Source organism: Grus americana, chromosome 4 (assembly GCF_028858705.1).
Source record: "Grus americana isolate bGruAme1 chromosome 4, bGruAme1.mat, whole genome shotgun sequence".
In the NCBI taxonomy this organism is placed as follows: domain Eukaryota; kingdom Metazoa; phylum Chordata; class Aves; order Gruiformes; family Gruidae; genus Grus; species Grus americana.
In genome coordinates, this window is record NC_072855.1 from 44,481,376 (window position 1) to 44,501,315 (window position 19,940).

The 19,940-nt window shown below is 36.6% G+C and overlaps 1 protein-coding gene across 2 annotated transcripts in view; it reads left to right on the forward strand.

Moving 5' to 3' along the window:
* Nucleotides 1–4,566: 4,566 nt before the first annotated feature.
* FSTL5 (follistatin like 5) overlaps nucleotides 4,567–19,940 on the forward strand; it is a 321,062-nt gene continuing 305,688 nt past the window's right edge. For both annotated transcript variants that reach the window (XM_054825507.1, XM_054825508.1), the window contains exon 1: nucleotides 4,567–4,918. The gene's annotated coding sequence lies outside the window, so the exon portion shown is untranslated. The remainder of the gene's footprint in view (nucleotides 4,919–19,940) is intronic.

The window sequence follows — 19,940 nt, forward strand, 5'->3', positions numbered from 1 at the left end:
TGTTACTTTATACTCACAAGATGAGAATGGGGGGCAATGTCATTTTGTCAGAATCATTATCACTGCAAAGTTGCTACACACTGAAAAGAACCTACATAGTTTATTTGATTAGAGATACTGGAAAAATCTACAGATCAAACCTCAGAGTCTAGGTTTTGATTTTTTCTCCTCTGAGTTTACATCTGTTGGTTTGTGTTGTACATCTGAATTATTTTGATGTATTTCAAAGATAGGTTTCTTGTGTGTGAACACTGTTGCATCTTCCTTTTATTTAAGGAATTGAGTTCCTTTGTGAGAATTGGCTTTGAGGAGATACGGGGTAAATTGTAATGTGCCTTTATGATCCTTCTGTCATTCGGGAGATCTTCTGTGCCAGATGGTTGGCACAACCTTTCTCCAAGCCACACGTAAGCTAATTTTCTTCTATACCATTTGCCAGTGTCTGCCATTCTGGTGCTTATGCTGCCCTGCTGCTATAAAAGCAGAGGTCCAGGTCTCAGTACGCTTTACTGAGCTTTTTGATCAGCACGGAGTTCATAGTGGATGCATTATCATCTTTCATTAAAACATTAAACAGACATTGAGTGAATTAGACCAGTGGAAGATGAGGGAAAGATGTATGTGTCCAAACTTCATGCTGTGTGTGAGAGGGGGCGATTTGAAGGATTATTCATGCCATCTCATGTCAGCACAGGCTGAGAGTTCTTTTGCTGTCATTGACTTCAAGCTAATCAATGATCTTCAGCAGTAACAGCTGCACTGAAGGGGCAGCTGTTGTCTTCCAATTTAAAAAAAAAAAAAAAAGAATAATCTGTTAAAAAGAAGTGGAAATTAAACCCTACAAAAAGCAGAACCTTGAACCGTATAGTTTGAAATAAGATTTCTTTATTGCTTGAATCTGTCAGATTGCCTAAAGCAATTTTTGGTATTAAGATATGAATAGAAGTGTGTTTGAAGAGTTGCATGTTCTTGATTAAAAGGGGGGGAAAAAGAAGTAATTTTTATTTTATTTTTTTTTTTAAGGTTTGTTTATTACTTTGTAACTGTCAGGTTAGCTGGGAAAAACAAATTAATTGATATGTGGTAGTATCAGATTTTAATAACCTGAATTCTTTAGTAACTTGATAATACTATTCATGGAAACACTTTTCTCGTTTTGAATGTTTAAAGATATGCCACAGAAAAATAAAATGTTGTTGTGGTAACACTTACAGATGATGAGTGGTACCAAGCCATACGGAAGTCACTGGAGTAATCTGAAGAGTAACAGTGCAAGCCTCTGAACTTTCCTATTTTTTTCCTTATTGATTGCTAATACAAAAAACCCAAGCACAAAAAAAAAAAAAAAATTTAAATAGCTTTAGAAGTGCTAGCCATAGAAAAGCCAAGAGGAGATAAATAGTCACTTCTGAAATACTATGCTTACTCTCTAATTCTGCATTCATTTTGCATGCAATGCTGTTTACAAGGTAAGTAACCCTTTCTCCAGAATTATTTGTGGTAGAAAAAGAGATCTAAATTAGTCAAAGTGGCTATTGTTCTAAAGTCAGTGAGTTATGGATAGGCTGTGAAGTATGAGAGCAAATGTGGATAAATGCTGAATAGGTTACTAAATAACTTTTATCATGTGTTATTTGCATTGACTTCCCCTTTATGTATTGAGATGTTGATTTTCTCTTTCCGTGTTGGATCCCATATTAAAGGATCCTGCTGTACTGGATCCTGTATTAAACAGCACCTCATAATTACAAAATAGACAGTCTTTATTAATAATACCTATAGACTTAACAAGCGTAAAACAGCTTTCAAGTTCCTCTGTGTTTCTCACTTTCACAAGAAAACATTAGTGCTTACTGCACGGCTTCTCTTCTGTCCAATATAAGAATGGCAAATGCTTCGAATACAGTAATTAAGGTAGAAAAATGAAAACCAAGCATAACTGGCTGCCAGACACATGAGGCTCTTAATTATATCAAACTGTGAAAACTATGTGGCTTACTACATGGGATCTGGCAAGATACTATCATAAACTATCCAAAGTAAGGTTATGGAAACCAGAAACATACCACTAAGCATCAACAGTCTCTCTGGACTAACAATTAATTGTTAAACACAGACTAAATTCTCCATTAGTGTACTTTGGTCTGCATTACATCAGGTAAAGTAATATCCCAGTGCAATACTCTGTGCATGAAAATGTTTCAACTGTAGACAATGATGATGCAATGTATGGGTCACAAAATAATAAAAAAAATTTGTTCATTCACTTTTTTTGGTGGAAAGAGAGAGCAAACAATACACAAAATGGAGTTCAGAAACAATATCCATTGAGCAGAATACGGAAAGCTGCCAGGATAAGAATAAGCAAAATTTATTTATTTATCTGTGGTAGCTGATACGTTTTCTAATTTTTTCCTCTGATTTAGCTCTGTATGTGCTACAACTATATCAAAGTAATTTTAATTACACATGAGCTTTGTAAACTGGATGTCCCAGTGAATGTCCAAAGAAGAAAGATGAGCATGATCAGATACATTAAAAAATGCAAGAATGCCAAGATACCTTAATGTATTACACTGTTATATTATTATTTACACTGAAATTTAAGAGTGTAAGTCCTCACAAGACTTAGAGATTTTCGGAATTTTTTTTGAGAGCCTTCCACGTGCTATTTTTGGGCTTCTTTGTCTTACCAATTTGCAAAGCCAAGCAGTTAGCTATAGAATGGCAGACCTTGCATAATTTGATAGACTTCCCAACTGCTTTATTAATTGAGTTATATAAAACATTTATGTAATTGTTGATGGTTTCTTTCATGTACTTTCATAATAGCGAAAGAGAATGGATGAGCGAGATGTCAGTTCACCCTCACGAGATTTCAATTTCTGCTTAGTTTGGAATAAGTCATTTTTAGGTTTACCTCTATCCCAGAAGAGTTTCTAATGCAACTGTGCTAGTAGGAGGCAAAGTTGACTCAACATCAGTTTTGCACCCTGAAAATTGTCATCAAGGAGTGCAATTTTATTCTGTATGTACTTTGCAAAAAAGCCTGAGAGGGTTTAGGAGAAAAAATAGGGGAGAAATAGAATAATAGTGGTTCAGAAACGTTATTCACATGCCAGCCAAGCTGGCTTTATGGTAACTGGCAATTATAAAGGGTTGGATCAATGAAAGTCTGGTTGATTTGGCTTTATATTCTACACTTTGTGTGTAAAAGTTAATCATGTTTCTTCTTGCAGTGCCATGACCTAATTAGCAGTGCCATAAGAACTCCCTTACAAAATAGCGATAAGCTAATGTAGTCCAACCTATCCCATTTTATTATTTCGTGTGTTAACTAGTTCAGTTCAAGTGTGGGATTTACCTAGTTTTGTTTCTTACTACAAGTGTATTCCACACGTAGACACGAGTGTAATTAACCTAGCATGCTAGTGTACGTCAGAACATCTGACCTCTGTCTGTCTTACCCTTGTCACGGATGATTTAAAGACAGTTTAATACTTTAATCTGTAAGACGTTTTCCCAAAAGGCCAGCAGCAGGTAACCTATAATGCGATGAAGAGCAGATACTTAATTTTCATAATGATTTCACACTGAAGATTAAGTAGCTTCTCTTTAAAAGTGGTGGAATGGATGGTAAATTAATTGAAAAGTAATGAATCAGAGCACTAAACCTATTATCTCACAATAAAGCAAATTTAAGTGAGACTTCAAATTATTGTTTCTTTGTTTGACTTCATGTAAATATATTTCTAATTCTAGGCTGTTAGTTTCTGTTTGGTTTTTTGTTTTGCTTGCTTCTGTTAGTTCAAAGGTACCTGATCTCCTCCTTATAAACAAAGGACGTCACTAATAGTATTATCTCAGGGTGATTTTTTCCCCCCTTATGTTTCATAACTAAAGATGATTCACAGTAATGTGTCAATGTTTTTTAGCACGGGTCACCAGTGAGGAGCTCTACCTTGACAAATGGGTGCTAAAACTTGATATGGATGGTAGGGATTACCCACACGGGCTCTGCAAAGCCTCTACCGTACTCAAGCTTTCAGATAGCCGGTTGATATATTAAAGCTTATAAATACTGTATAACCTCCACCCTGCTTTAAAAATGGAAGCGCAGTAATCCTCTGCGCTCCGGTTGGGAGCTACTCGCTGTTTCCCAGCAGTTGCTGCTCTTTCTGCCGGCGCCCGTGCTGCCATCTGCCCAAAGTGCTCCGGGTGCAGCCGCTCGGGGAGCGGGCTTCGGTTTCCGATGTTAGGTGGGGAGCAGGCGAAGTGGGGGCGGCCGGGGGAAAGGGAGCGGGGCGATACCCCTGCGGAGGGGAGACCGAAGCGGGGAAGCAGTGAACTCCAGCAGGGCGAGAGCCATCCGCGCGGGCGGGGGAGCCCTTCGGCCAGAAGGGGAGGTGAGATACGAGATGCTGGCCATAAAAAAAAAAAAAAAAAAAAAAAAAAAATTAAAGAAAGAAGGAGGGGCAGTTGAGAGCAAGTTTTGGTACACGTACGATGATAGTGGGGGGCGGGCCGGGGGGCGGGCCGGGAGGCGGGGCGGGCCGAGCGGAGCGGAGCCGAGCGGCGGCGGGGGCGGCAGTCGGGCTCGGCGGCGGCGAGCGGGGCCGGTGCTGTCCGCGGCGCTGCGGGTGCTGAAGGGCGGGCGCCCCGCGCCGCCTCCCCGCGGCGCCTCGGGGCCGGGCGACTTGCTCGCCGCGCCTGGACTCGGCGGGAAGCGCCGCGCCGGGAACTGCTTCGAGTTTTCTCCGGACTAGCTGACTCCCTGGCCGGATCGCGGCGGGTGCGCTTTTGGCTTGGTTGGACGAAGAAGTATTCCTCTCTTTGCGATTCTTGCACGGGGACCCGGCGGTTTGTTGGTTGGTTTTTTTTTTTTTCCCCTTGCGGACTTTAGTGACTTTTGGATAAGGTAAATAGGATTATTAAATATTTTTTTTTTCCAGTTGATATCTGCATGTCAGTGGTAGTGGGGAGACAAATGGGATGGAGGAACTGGCAATTAAAGGTAGAGCAAAGTTGGGAGCTTGTTAGCCCTTAGGTCAGTGTAGGGGCAACATTTGGAGAAGAGGTGTGCGGTTTTCAGTGAAAAGGGCTCTCTAAACAAAAGATGAATCTAGAACGAGAAGTTAGAGGCTTATTTTTCTTGAAAACTTGCTGTCAGGATAATGTTTAAATGTCCAAAAATATTTTATTTTAGAAATCGTGAGTGTTGTAAAAAGATACCAAAAGACATTACAGAAGCTGCTTTATATAAACACCAGTTTTGGGGGACAAGAAAAGCTCTAATTGCTTCTGTCTGGGGGAAGAAGGGGTATGTAAGGTCATTCTGGGAAGTAGCAAAGTAGGAATTAAAGAGGATTTAAAAGCATAGCCTCGTGTTACTCTGTGTTCTTGTGGTCCCTGTATGTGCCTGTAACAGAAGGATGGTGATACCTTGTTACTTGATGAACAATTTCATGCTGTAAAATTATGAACTTGTGAAACAGCACCTGTCTGCAAAGTATCATCCCCACCTCTACCTCCAAGGTCAATGTGGTGTGCCTGTGGAAGTTGTGGATTGTTTTCTTTGATATTGATTGATGAATGTCAGGCCTTCCTCCAGGCTGCAATAAGGTGTAAATGTGAATCTCTGATTTAATAAAACCTTATTATGTTGCATTATAGGAGTGGTGTTGTCGGTAATTGAATTGAACTGGGAAGTGTGGGCAGATGAAATGTCTTGCCATTTCAGCAGTGTTTAACCTTTCACAAGCTTGGTAGGGTGCTCTGCTTCATGGAGGGGTTTTCTACTGCTTCAGCGAGTTGTCAGAGTTCTGCACACGCAGAGCAGAGTGCCACGCAGGGATTTCTGCACACACAGAGCAGAGTGCCATGCAGGGATTTACGTTTGAGATGAAGGCTGATTCCGGAAGGAATGGGCTGCTGCTGCTTGTAGCCAGGGCTACTGAGATGGCTGAAGAGAACAAGCAGGTGAAGGAGGTACCCACCCTGTATTTTTTAACATTACGTAGCACTTCATACTCTGGTGGCTGTGATGAATTTTCTGGAACTGGGACCTAAACCACATTGTTTCTTTACTTAGTTGTCCTGTACAAGTGCTAGTAGTTGTAGCAACTGAGCGTGAGGTAACTTTTGCTGGTGAGATGAAGCTGATGAAAGGAGAGCGTTTCATATTATTACAGCTTTTTGTTTGTTTGTTTTTGGTTTTGTGGGGTTTGTTTTGTTTTGTTTTTACTTCTGCATCATTTATTTAATGTTAAGATGGGTTGTTTTTACTGAATATTTTTATCAGATAGGATATAAAGATACCCACTGGGCAGCAGCATAAAACTACTGAGGACTAAAGTTGAAAGCAAGCAAATTGAGGAGAAAGTAGTATATGTTGCCAAGGCTTTCATTAAATTTAGGTATAATTAGGAAGTACGTATGTTTTACTATACATCCCAACACCCCCATTCCCCCCAAAATTATAAAGCAGCTATTGCCTTCCTTTCTCAAATGGTAGGGAAAGAAAGTTTATTGCACAGCACTTGCACTGGTTGCAAACCTTCATTAATAGTCTACGTATCAGCTAGGACAGGTCTTATCGCCTGTCACTGACATATGTATTAATTTGCTTTGAAATGTTTTGATATAATTTTAAATAATGATACTTTTTCAAGTATGAAGATTCGGGATGCTTGCTTTGTAAAGTAGACATTACAAATATATTTTGGAAAAGTTAATTTTGAAGCATGTGGTGCAAAAAATGCATTAACTGAGGGTGAAAAAAACCCCCACAACAAAACAACCCTGACCCGTTAATTACGCAGCCCAACTTTTGATGTTTATCTGTAAACATACAGGGCCTGAATCTGCAAATCCTTGTTCACTTGAGTAGTCTTTATTCATGTACGCAGTCCTGTTAACTGCAAAGGGACTGTATCCATCGTTATATGACTAAAAGTCATTGATCTTGCTGAGATCAGTCATTTTACCAGCATCAATCAGATGATAAACTTTGATGCTAAGACATTAATTCTGCACTTTTAAACTTATATTTTATATCTGATTGTATTTTTTATGTAATGTTTTGCCTTCATTTATATTGGTCTGCTTTATTTCATAAATCATGTTTAAAAAAATGGAGATTTGAAATGATATGTAGACTCTCAAGGAAGTAAAATGGCACTGCTATTTTTCAACAAAATGGTGTTCTAAATATCAAGTGTGGTCCATAGCCATTTTGCTCATCTGTTCTAATTAGAAGTCTGTCTTCAGTTATAATCCTTCTTCAAGCATATTTGTATACTTGTAAGGATGTGATTTTTGTATAGCGTGCACTTCCAAAATCTTTAAAAACATCATTCAAAAGTTGAAGAAAACTGGATGCTAATGACTTGACCAAACAGCTGACTGCAGAACTAATACTAACTCAGAGTTTTGTCATAAAATCAGTATTCAGGGAAAACCCCTCGTTTAAAGTGCTGTTCTATAGACCCTGCTTATACTGACCAGCACCCAAAGATGTGCATGTGAGGGCATGCGCTTACAATTATTGATAACAACATACATACAACCTGTCAGGTGTCCTAAGCTTACATTTGATAGTGGATCACTTGGCTATTTGCTGGGCTATAGCCTTGGGCAGTAAAACCCTAAATGCTATGCTTGCTCCATTCTAGGTATGTTCTAGATCTCTCTAATCATGCTGGTTTGTCATTCTGATTTTTTTTGTGTGTGTGTGTGAGTTTATCCAATAATCCTCAATATTTGTTTAAAAAAAGCAAAGATATTCAATCCTAGAAAAAAGGACCATTACAATCACATAAATTATGTGTCTAATAAATACCTTCCCCCCCCCCCCGGATAAATGCATGCAGTTCTAAACTGTTGTGTTGTACAATATTTTACAAAATATAAATTTTGTGTCAGTCTTCTCTGACTTTTAGAGATGATAAAATACCAATGAAAGCAAGGCTCCGCTTGGTTTAGTTAGTTTCAAACCTAAATATAAAGATAGAGCTCCAATACAAGTAGTTCTGTCTTTTAACAATTCTGAACTTGGCTTAGAAATTTCAAAGGTAAGAGGCCACATGAAACTCAGGTAGCCAATTCTGAATATTTTTCTCCAGACTGGCAAATATTATGAGATAATTCAGGACATTAAATATCTCAGGAGTGAATCATGGGCTCAAGAGGGAGTAATGAATCAAATGCTGCTCTTGACTTTGTTCTTCAGTTTTTCTAAGAAAAAGAAGGAATATAATTGTTAATTATTCATTGTAGCTTGGCCTATTATGCTACATAATTTTAAAGCAAAGTAAATAGATTAGCAAGTTTATTTGCAAATCTGTTTAATCCTGTTTTATAGTTAGTTTCTATTTTTTTCTTTTTTCTTTTTTTTTTTTTTTTTCTGAAGCATGGGGAATAGCTGTCAGCAAATGAAAAGGCTGGGAACTTGTTTGCATAAGATATTATACATATTTAATACAGCCTGCTTTTCCTTGCCTCTTGGTAGACAGAAAAGACAAAGGATGCTCTTTTATATTATTAGAATAGTAAGTTGAAACTTTGTCTCTGTACTAAAGAGATATGGAGAAGACTGTGGTTTGAATAAGAGTTGTGGTTGACCAGCACCTTTGAAAACAGTGCTGTATGAAACTCCCTCTAACATCCCTGTTATCAAAGATTACTAATGCCCAGGGAATGTAGTTAAGAGAAATCAAACCCACAGGATAACTCATAATTTATGTGCTATTTCACAATTTTTTTTGTTTAGGTTTTGGGTTAATTGAATAACCTCTAGTTACAAAGTCTTGTCTCCTAGTAGGCACGTTGTGTTCCTTTCCAGCACTTACTTTCATTAACAGCTGTGTCTTCCTTTGGATGGGCCAGCGTAGATAAAGAAAGTTTTGCACAGTTAGTGTGGCAGAACTGCAAAAATGCTCCCCATTTGCCAGTATCTCCCATTTCCTCTTTGCCGTTGATACCTCTGGTTGTATTGGCTGAGTATAAAGGCCAAGAGATGTAATGAAATCAAGTTCAAATCAGCCAAACTCTTGTGGTCCAGCCAGGCATGATTCCTTACCAAGTGGGTATGGGATCAACTTGAAAATATGTGTTTGTTATCGATTTTTAGCTTCATCTGATAGCAATGTTTATGCAGGTATTTACCCTTACAACCCTAGAAATTATAATGCTAAGTCTATTCAATTAATCACTCTTTTTACCACACACTAAGTGAAATTAGTGGTGAATTATTTAGCTGCATTGCTGAGTTGTGCAAATCTTGAGAAAATACTAAGTTCTAAAGAGTTAAATGAGGGGAGAGTTGGCAATGCTTGCACTGATTGCTTGAAGTAGGTTGAAGTTCACAGTTTATTTGCATTTGAATTAATTGAGATTGGTGTCCAGCAGTGCTTTTCAGAGCAGGCTTCAGAAAGACTTTTTTGTATAATAAAGTACTTGAAAATGTTAGTTGGAAGATGAAGGATATTTAAAATAGTTTTCTTTTCCTGACAGAGCAAGCTTTTTTCTCATTTTCCTCTAAGTAAGGCTTATTGTAATTCTGAAATATTTTTACCACTGAATGGGCGTTCTTGTGTTAAAAGCCACTATCATTTTTAAATCAGCATATTAAAAAACTTTCTGAAATAAGTTTTAGTTTCTTTACAAGAAAGTTCTTAATACCTGCAAAAAGAAATAAAGTAATCTTAAAACAGTTCATAACATTAATCACATGAAATGTTATTCTTTATTAAAAATACTCTTTTATTAAATGATAGGAACTTCTAGGTTACTACTTTGTGTACTTTTGCTTCCATTAGGAAACATAATATTTTAAATGCTTTCTGCACGGCAACTCTGAACTGTATATATTTTAATTATTATAACAGAACTTTATCTTCCTAAACAATATGTTAATTATACTTTTAATCACATTCAAACAAATCAATAAGTGATGAAACAAAAACAGGCAGAAAATGTTCTTCCTCTGTGATGGGTAGTTGAAGTAAACTCCTTTTTCAAATAGCTTGCAGATTATGACATACTTCAAAGTTGAACATTTAATGTTATATAATTTTTTTAATATTTTCTTTCACAAACTTTCCACTACAACTGATAATATATGTTACTTATGGATCTTGATTGGTCAACCATAATTACTAGGAGAGAAAAAAGCACTTTCACATCTTTGTGGCAGATCAGTGGAAATCTTAATTCATATGCAAGAGAAGTCAAAAAACAAATACAACTTTTGGTTGTTTTAGAGACTGAATATAGTACCACCAATATTACAATTAAATAATCCTTTAACATGAGGACTACATTTGGTGACAGTCATGCCCTTCCAGTGATAACAAGAAAGAGGAGCAACAAAAGTATTGGATGAATGAAAATACCATGATATCTAAAAAAAATTCTGAACTCACTCCAGTTTACCCACAGTTTTCTTGCACTGAGGATCCCAAAACAAGACACAGTACTGTAGATACAATCTTACTCAAGATGTTGATGACTACTATTCAAAAAAATTGCAATTTGTATCTACCTGTAAAGACAAAATACATATATATAATTGTAGAAGAGAAGTAAAATAGATTAGGAAGAAACTTGTATGAATTATATATTCCATAATTTGCCATAGATATATTTTTTTCTTTTTATGTCCTCTAGTCAAGCCCAGCATAAAAATTTCTGTGTTGGCTATCATTCCTAGAATAGATTTGTTCCCTGAATGAACTCTAGATGAGAGTGCAACAAGTACAACTATATATATTTTTTAAGATTGTATTCTCTACACAGAAAAGTTACTAAAATCCAAGTACTCTTTTAAGAAGTTATCCTTGGCACAATCAGATCTTTTATGCAAGATTGAAACACATTTAGTATACAAACAGAAGAGACTAGTATCTGCTTTCTGACAACAAACTCTATTTTAGTGTAGTGGAAAGCTAAATGCACGTGAACAAATGACCTACTCACAAATAACGGTCTTTTAGAGTTGCAGCAGTCCAACTTTCTAGCAATACAGCGGAAAACCTATTGTACGTAAGTAAGAGGTACACCATGTCCATTTTGAAAATGATTTTTTGCATTTGCATTTTGCTTTCGGGGAAGGAGAATTATTTTGGCTCATTTTAGAGTGTTTTTTTGTGGCTTCTGCATCGGCATTTCTAACAGTGTTTAATTTTTCCCTTCTAAGGGTCTGGTTTGAGTCTTGAGTCAACAAAACTCAGAAGCCTTCATAAGATGTGGATTTTGCACAGCGTCTTGGTGACTATCCACTTTTTATGAAAGATTTGATATTGTTGAACCTGTAGCATGAAATCTGTGACCAAATACTTTTGGTAAAGGCAGATTTTCTCAGTGTTGTCCAGTTATCCCCCAGGTCTGAGAGGTGAAGGCTCAGAAAATGGCCAGAAAGACAGTATAGTTTCCAGACATTTGCTCAGTTAGCCCTACAGTACTCATAGGAGTGGAAAAAAAAGATATTGAAATGAATCATTTTATTTTAACAGCGAGTCCTTCTTTTCTTCTTCACTCTATTTCAAGATGGAAAGTTCAGTTCATCAGCTGTTTTAGCAGCAGAACAGCCACAGGGAAGGAAGAGAGGCTCTTCCCGACAGTATTTCTGGCTTTTCCTTGTAAAATGGTATTAAGTCGCATGGGGCCTCCCTCTCCTTGCAGCAGCCAAGGTTAGCTATAACCTCACCTTCAGTGAGTAATCGATGTTTTTAATCATGAGTGCTGATTTTCAAATTGAAATACAGTTCATCATATTGCTGTTCTTCCGCATTATCAAGTCCTTTGACAGACATAATTCTTATTTAAAATAAACCACAAGATACATGGCACCACGTTAAGAAGACTGTAGTTTGAAGACTGATCATATTTTGCATTTATTTCTTATGGCTTTTAAGTTGAATGAATCTCAGTTAGTAAAGTGGAGAGTTAAAATATTAATTTTAAATTTCTTGGTCCTCTAACATACATATTATGCTTCTGTCTTGCGTTTATACTACCTTTATATTATTACATAATTCAGAACCCCAGCAATAATTTGTATTATGGTAGTACTTTAACATGAAAATTATATTTCTATTTTAGATTTTATGACTTTTACTCCAGGATGTTTTTGATAAACAGTAATATTCTGTAAAAAATGTTCTACACAGTGACGCACGAGCTGATTTAGTTCTTTCCTTGGGACACTAAAAGAAAATAACATAATTAACATCACTCCCGAGATTTAACTTTTGTATTATGCTAATTATTCTTTGAACTGGAAACAGTTTTTCAAGTGAATTTAGACTGTGTTGCTTAGCTATAATTACATTTTAGTCTACTGTCTAATAATAGGCTGATTCTCTTATGCTTAGAGAATTATTGTCACAAAAATATTTGAATAGTCTACATTTGTCTGTTCTTGTTGCAGTCAGTAGGGTAGGGGGAGGTTAGCTGCACCTTGGGGGTTTCATTTGAAGCATTAGCAGAGTGCTTCCGGCATCAGATCTTAAAACTGGTGTCCCCTATGGACCAAAAAAATCTAATATTTTAATATATTTGTGTCCTTTATATCTTTTCAGTGTGATAGTCACATTCATCTACTGCTCTAGGCTGTCAGTAATTTCTTCCACGCATAAGTAAACTTTTAAAAGGGTTTCTGTGCTTGTCTTCATAAAAACCATATGTGGTATATACATAAAAACTTAATAAAGCTATACTGAAAATTTGATTTATATTCCTAAAGCCTTAGAAATCAATATAAAAATAACACCCCTCACCCACTGTTACCATAATTGTTGACATAGAACAGCTCTCATATTAATAAAGAGATATAAATGAAGTTTGTGATATAACTTGCTGACTGTAATGAATTAGAGTGTTTTTATTAATTTATGTGCTACAGCTGACTCCTCCATGAACTGCGTGAAGTAATATGGCTAATAATTTTGGTTTTATCATTCTCTGCTTTCCTTGTGGGAGACAAAAGCTCCAAATTTAGTGAGTTAGTCTTGTATTTTTGATAAACTGGGTATTTGTTCCTGGAATTATCGTGTGTGTGAATGTTGAAAGAAAGCTTAAAGATGTGATCATGAAGCTCTTAACAGTTAAAACATAAGCAGAGTGTCTTATGTCACTGTTCTTTTTCCTAACAAAGATAGTGAACAGTAGATTGTATGCATGCATAGAAATTCGGAATTCTAAAAATCTGTGTTAAGTATTAAATTGGGGTTCTTCCAAAAAGAGTTACAATGTTTATATACAAAGTATTGCAAAAAATCATTGTTTTTTTTTTTTTTTTTAAGATTCGAAGTAAAGACTCACTTTAAACTTCCCATACATCTGAGATTCTTAAGGCCTCAGATTATAATTTTGATTTTCAACATCAATTTTCTTATCCCAGCATGCAGCAATAGGATGCTGTGGCACAGCGATTTATAGCCATTAACAGCCCTGTAAGACCGAGCTCAGTGTTTTTAAGAAAGGAGAAGATTTGGCAATTTTGGGGGTTCTTTAGCATTGGTTAGCCATTTCTCCCTGGAACTGGATTTCTGAGGTGACCTTTGGTAAGGTCCACTGATCTACAAGCCATGCCTAATTAGGAAGGGCAAGAAGGAATACCATTTGCTGAAAAGAAATTTCTGTCACTTTTGTCAGTGAATATTTAGGGACAAGGAGCTTCTCAGCATACCGTTTGTTCTGCTCATAGCCTAGGTTTGTGAGCTAATAATCATTATGAAGCTTTCATTGCTTTTGACTAGTGTCTGAGGGATCAGTTCTATCATAATCCAGAAATAATTGCATCAGAATTATTTGTGTGGGATAGATGTAATGCATAATTTTTTCTTTCTATTTCTACTATTTATGTCCAGCAGTAATTATGCACTTCAGTTTTCCTGTGTTATCTTTTAAATTATTTTTTCCCCTCTCCTTTTGCTAGTCATTTATTTCACAATTGTGTTTCATTATTTATGATAATTTCTAACACATTCATCTTGTAGCCTTTCATGGAATACAAAATGTCAACTGTAAAACTTCACGAGTTAAAACAGCTCCTTTAAGTAACTTAAACTGAGGCACAAAGAAACAGAAAAGTGCGACAGAAGACAGTCAAACTCCTTTCAGTCAACATAGAACGCAAAAGCTGAATGAATACGCAATGTGCAGTGAAGGTTAAGTTAATTTACAAAGATGAGCGATAAGAGTGAAGCTTCAGAGTTGAAGTTTCCCAATTGAAAATTATGTATCTAGGCAAATATATTCATCTGAGGTTTGTCAGTAAGTCTAAGTGATGGAGAAACAATCCAGAGAAAGGCTCTTCCATAGTAAGTTCTTTTCAGAATTTAATTGTACTTTATATAAAGCCGGGAGGGAGGAAAAAAAAAAAAAAAGAGCTGGTAATATCACCATATGAAAACTTGATATCTTTGAGTTTTCAAACATGAACAAGTACCTTTTAAGAAGTGTTACCTATAAATTTCTAATTTAGTACATTTCTAGTCTCAAGATTATCAAGAAATGGAGAAAATAAAAGGCTCTGCTTTCTGGGAGCTGGACAGTAAGAATCTTGCTACTGTTTTTGGCTTGTACTAATATAAATCTATATCGAGAAGAAGCCATATAACTGCTCACAAATGAAGGGTCAGAATTTGGCAGAACTGGGATTAAAGAACAGAGTGGAACGTGAAGACAAAAATCAAGTCGTACATATAAATTAATAAAAACTTCAGAATGTGCTCTTAAATATCCTTAGGGGGAGAAATAAAATTATGGACTGAGAAATATTTTTTCTCTTGCTCCATGTTAAGAGACAGTGTCATTTTTCTGTTTAGCAGGAATTAAATTTTACTGTAAAATATTTAGGCAGAGGGCAGAAGCCTTTGAGATATCTCACTAGGAAAACTGTTCTTGTTTGCTGGATATCATAGCATCTGCTAAGAGTAGAAACATTGATGGAATAATCCTAAACCAGAAGAACATAACTCATGAACCACCAAAAGACAGTGAAATAATGAGGTAGCTACTTCCTTTAAAGGCACAAATGAGTGAAGTCCACAATACATAAACTTGTGACATTGTGGCTACTTTTCTTTCTCCCAGTTTCTAGTGGGGAAAAAAATGTCAAATTACTAGTGGAGAAAGAAAAGAAATAAATAGCTTTTCTGTGTTCCCAGACTGACTGAAAACTTGTATGGTTACATTTACATTAATATTATCATAGCAGGTTTGCATCAGTGAAAATATGAGGAAAAATCAGACACCATATGTGCACTTAATTACTCAAAGAACACTTCTGTAATGAAGACTATGGCATTGTTTTGAAATTTGCTTCCTCCTCTTTATCCTTGCGTGTGTGTCATTTCTGACCATCTGCAGGAAATATTATGAAATCAGAGTCAGTGGGAAGCTCTAACAACAGAAGAATATTAATGGTAAAAATCTGTATTACTAAAGAAGGCTCCTAAATTACTGGATGCTCAGCAAGGGCTGTTATGACCCCACAATGTCAATCTAACTTTTTTTTCCTGTTCTGTAATGAAATTAAACAACAAAACCTCAAAACCTAGAATGCTGCTTTAGAATGGATGTTTACAACATCAAGCTAAGTTAATGTTACATAATGAAAACAAAACTTTGCAGATGTCATCTGCAGGATGAAAATCCTTCTGTCTAGGTAATTCAGAGAGTCCCAATAGCAGAAAAGTCTTCCATGTTGCTGTGGGATTCAGGGCCAAGTTTGTAGTCACAACAATATAAGACAGATAGCCATGTACTAAGCTTGCTTAAACAGCATTTCAATTATATTTTAAGTATGTTAATTTAAAGTTTATTGTGCTCGCTTTGATGTAACAGGGCAAGGAAAGCCATGAATCAGAGAATAAGCTACATATTTTCACCTTGTAACTAAATAGATAAGTCCTTACTGGACTCTGATATCTATCAAGAAAATGAAAGGTAAAAGTATTAAACTATATCAATCCGTCATTTTGCAGTCAGTCCCTAAATGGAATTGATGGAATGATTTAAAAACATTCTTTGTCTAGCTGAGGTGAAGATGTTTTTCCTGTGTTGTGTAAAGATATTGAGAAAATAGGTGTCATGCACAAACCGTGTAAATAGTATAATTACTTAACCATTTTACTTAAAGATCAGTTTAGACATCCTTTAGTTTGTCCAGACCTAAAAATGAAAATAAAGCTTCATTGAAATGCTAAGAAATGTCAAGCAGCACATACTGGAATTAAGATTAGCAAATATTAGCAAAACTTTCATTTTAAAAAAAGATTTCTGTGATTATAAGACTTATAAAAAGAAAGTACTATACTGTAAAACAAAAAGTGAATTTGTAGAGGAGTATTAATTGATCTGTGCTGGGGCCACTGCTCTCTCTCCTATCTTGTTATACCCATTGATCAGTGTTTCCTTTCCTTCTATTGACCCATGGTGTTCATATCGAGTGGGTGGTGAGCAGGACTAGGGAGCTGATCTGACCAGAAATTAACCTTTTTCTCCACCTCAACTGGTTATCAGTTGGAATATCATGGCCTAAGATCAGCTTAAGCTCTCATGGAACAAACCAGCTTTTTTTAAAATTATTTAAAACCGATTTGCACTAGTGCGTTACTGTGGACGTATAGTAAGCTGTAAAAATAATTGTCCAAGATAAAAGTTGACCACCACAGTCCTATGACTTCAGTCACTGAGCTGCAGGTAACTACTCCCTCACCCCCCGAGACATAGTTTTAACCTTTCCTGTCCTGGCTTCTGGTGGGATACTTTGTCCGTATGGTATAAATTCAGGTGGGTAGTGATAGCCTTATGGGACTGTTATTCTAGAAAGAGATTGCTGGAAAGCAAAAATGTTATAGATACGTTTATTCCCCTCAGGCATATTTCTGATATCCCATTATGGTAATAAAAAAAATAATAACAAAAAAAGCTAGAAAGGGCTGGGTTGCCTGGTTTTCTACGAAATGGTTCTCTGGAGGAGTTTTTAACTATCTTCTTTCCAGATTTGCATCTCCCTTGGGCTTTTAGAGTAGCCAAAACGGGCAAAATGTAGACCTGAATCCAAGCTATCTTTCATAGGTGATGTTTGAAGAAGTCAAGTAACTTTGGAAATAAGGGATAATTTTGGATTCTTTAAATGGCACTTCTCTCTCTTTTTTTTTTTTTTTTTTTTTCCCCAATGTATATCATATATTATCATATTGTGCACTCAGAACTGTGGGGAACTCAGCGTAGTACTATTATGGGCCATGAACGGGGAGCAGTGGGTTGTCAGCTGGGGCTGGCTTTAAGCACAGGAGGCTGCCCAAAGCAGCCAGCTACTGGTAGAGAGCGGCAATAGCTCTGCTCTTGTTTTGTTTCCTGGCATTCAACCTGGAGGTTGCAGCCACTGGTTGCAGTGCCAGCGAGTGCTGTCAGTCCTTTATTAAGTGAGAAATTAGGGAATATTGAGCAGTATGCACTGCTACAAGGTATATAACCTCTTCTTCTTTAGTATCATCCTATTTCCCCTCATCTCCTGCCCCATGCCAACAAGAGGAACAGTGAACCTGATTCCTCACTATGGTCCCCTGCACTCACTGCCTTTATCCTTCTTTGGCGCTTTCTCTTCTTCCATCTGGAAATTTCTATTGCTACAGGAGTAACTCAGTCCCAGGCCTTGTTTGTGGAGGAGGCAAAGAGAGAAAACTTGACCTGGGTTTGGCATCAGCTGTGATTCAAGATGATCTGTATGCTGCCTTGCTCTGGAGGATAGAAATTCTTATCCTCTCTCCATTGAACATACAAATTATCTCGTTTATACAATTGTATGCTTAAAATGTTGAAGATGAGAAAGAAAAGTGGACTTTTCACTCCATCCATAGGCAGGGTAATCCTGCTTTTCCACAATGGGCCAAAATGAGAGATTTTGAAAATATGAGTGATTATGTGAAACTTTATTAATATGGAAGTGATTAATTAAAGACAAAAAAGATACTTACTTTCATCTGCGTAGCCTCCATTGAGGCTCTTTGCTTAGTAGTCACATAAGAGCTGCAAGAGTATAAATGTTATTGTTCTCACATCGCATCGTGTGTTGCTGAAGAAGATGAAAACCTTTATTCTGCAGATAGTTTCCTGCAAAATAACTTTCAAAAAATTCCTTTTCTGTTTTGATTAATTAGTGACGGTTTGCAGAAAATCTCATATGGAAAACGAGAAAAAATTGAAATTGCTGAAGGGTAGTCATTCCCAGGCCTTCAACATACAGACAGAGGCAAGAAGAGCTTTCAATTCTAATTGCGTAGGAATACTTACCTGAGTCAGCACTGAGGATGCATTCATGCCGACAGTAACTGATTCATCAATAAAGAGCCTGTTTGTAGCTGGGGTACTTGGACACTTGCCATCAATTATCTGAGCAGCATTTGTGGCTGAGCAGTAGGAACATGATGTGATGTTCAACAACATCTCCTGGCTCCTTGTCATAGACTTTTGCGTTTCACAAAGGTGTCCTACATAATTCCAGAGTCTATGTGATTGAAACTGGGAACAGTGTCAGGGTGGGATGAAGAGGGGAGCACAAAGGTCTCAGGGAGGTGGGATGATTACTCTCAAGGCTGCAGTTTCAGAGTGATAACTTTGTGTGAGAAGAGAGATGAGATACTCTTGCCTATACACAGTTCATACCAGATGTGATATGGAGTGTCTGGTGATGGCCATACCTAAGCCATCTGAGCTTTAATTTTTTGTTGAAAAAAAAATTTTTTTTTTTACGTTAAGAGGCTCTTCTTGGTGTTTCCTGGCACCACATATGGTCAAAACTTAGTTCTAGTCAATTTTACATTAACTTTTCTCTGTATTTCTGTTTAAATAAAACTGAAGATGTTTTGCTTGATTTTTGCCTTTCCAAAACAAACATATATATAAAATTTTTAACACTTTTTTTCTAAAATGAACACAACAATTTCTTCTTAATATATTATACAGTGGTGGTGGTGGAGAGACAAAATTAATTCCTTTCACATACTGACTGCTCCTTACTTTGTTTTGTATTATACCCATTCCGTTCTTCTTAGAAATGACAAATTTTTTAGCTAATTAATTATTGAAAATCTTATTTTATAACCCATTTTAGCTACAAGCTCATCAGGACACTGTAGATTTTCTTCAAGCATCTATTTGGAACACTTTTGACTAGTGTATATATATTAGAGCAGTATAAAACCATACTCACTAAAACTCTGTAAAATAGTATGAGGCACTTAAAATATAGCAGGAAATGAAGGTTCTGATCCTAATGAATGGTATTGTGAACATACAATAAGAGAAATACACTATTTTGTTAGAAATATCTACACAAAATTTAAAGAAAGCTGCGGTTGTTCAATGAAAAATTAATATGATCTTTAATGATGCACTAAATTTACTTTAAGTAGTAGAATATAAAAGACCAAGTCAGCTGGCACTGTCAAAAATCTTTTTTCATCACGTATGACAGTGCAGAATGGGGGGTTTTTGCTCTATAAAATCTCAGAACTGTATAAGTTTGCTTCATACTCAGTCTATTCATTTCATTTTACATAAGGAGAGAAGATCCTTCTTTTATTCGCATGGACTTTAATGTCCAAGTGAAGCAGCAAGTCTAGCAGACATTGGAGTTTCAATTCAAACTGGGGTCAAAGACATATCTTCAAACTTGTTCCCATAGTATTCCCAGAGAATGCAGCTAAGCTGACAGATTGTGGACGCTTCCCCAGCTGATGGATCTAAGAAAGCTCTTGAAATCAACACATTGCACTAGCAACCCAAGCCAGCTTTATGACTGACAGAAAAGTGCAATTTTCTGTATTTCTTTCTCACTATGCTGAATTCAGGCACGTGAAGAAAGTTGACCTTTGAGGCAGTAAAGAAGAGAGACTAGTCACTGCAAAGCAGGAAAAGAGAGGCAA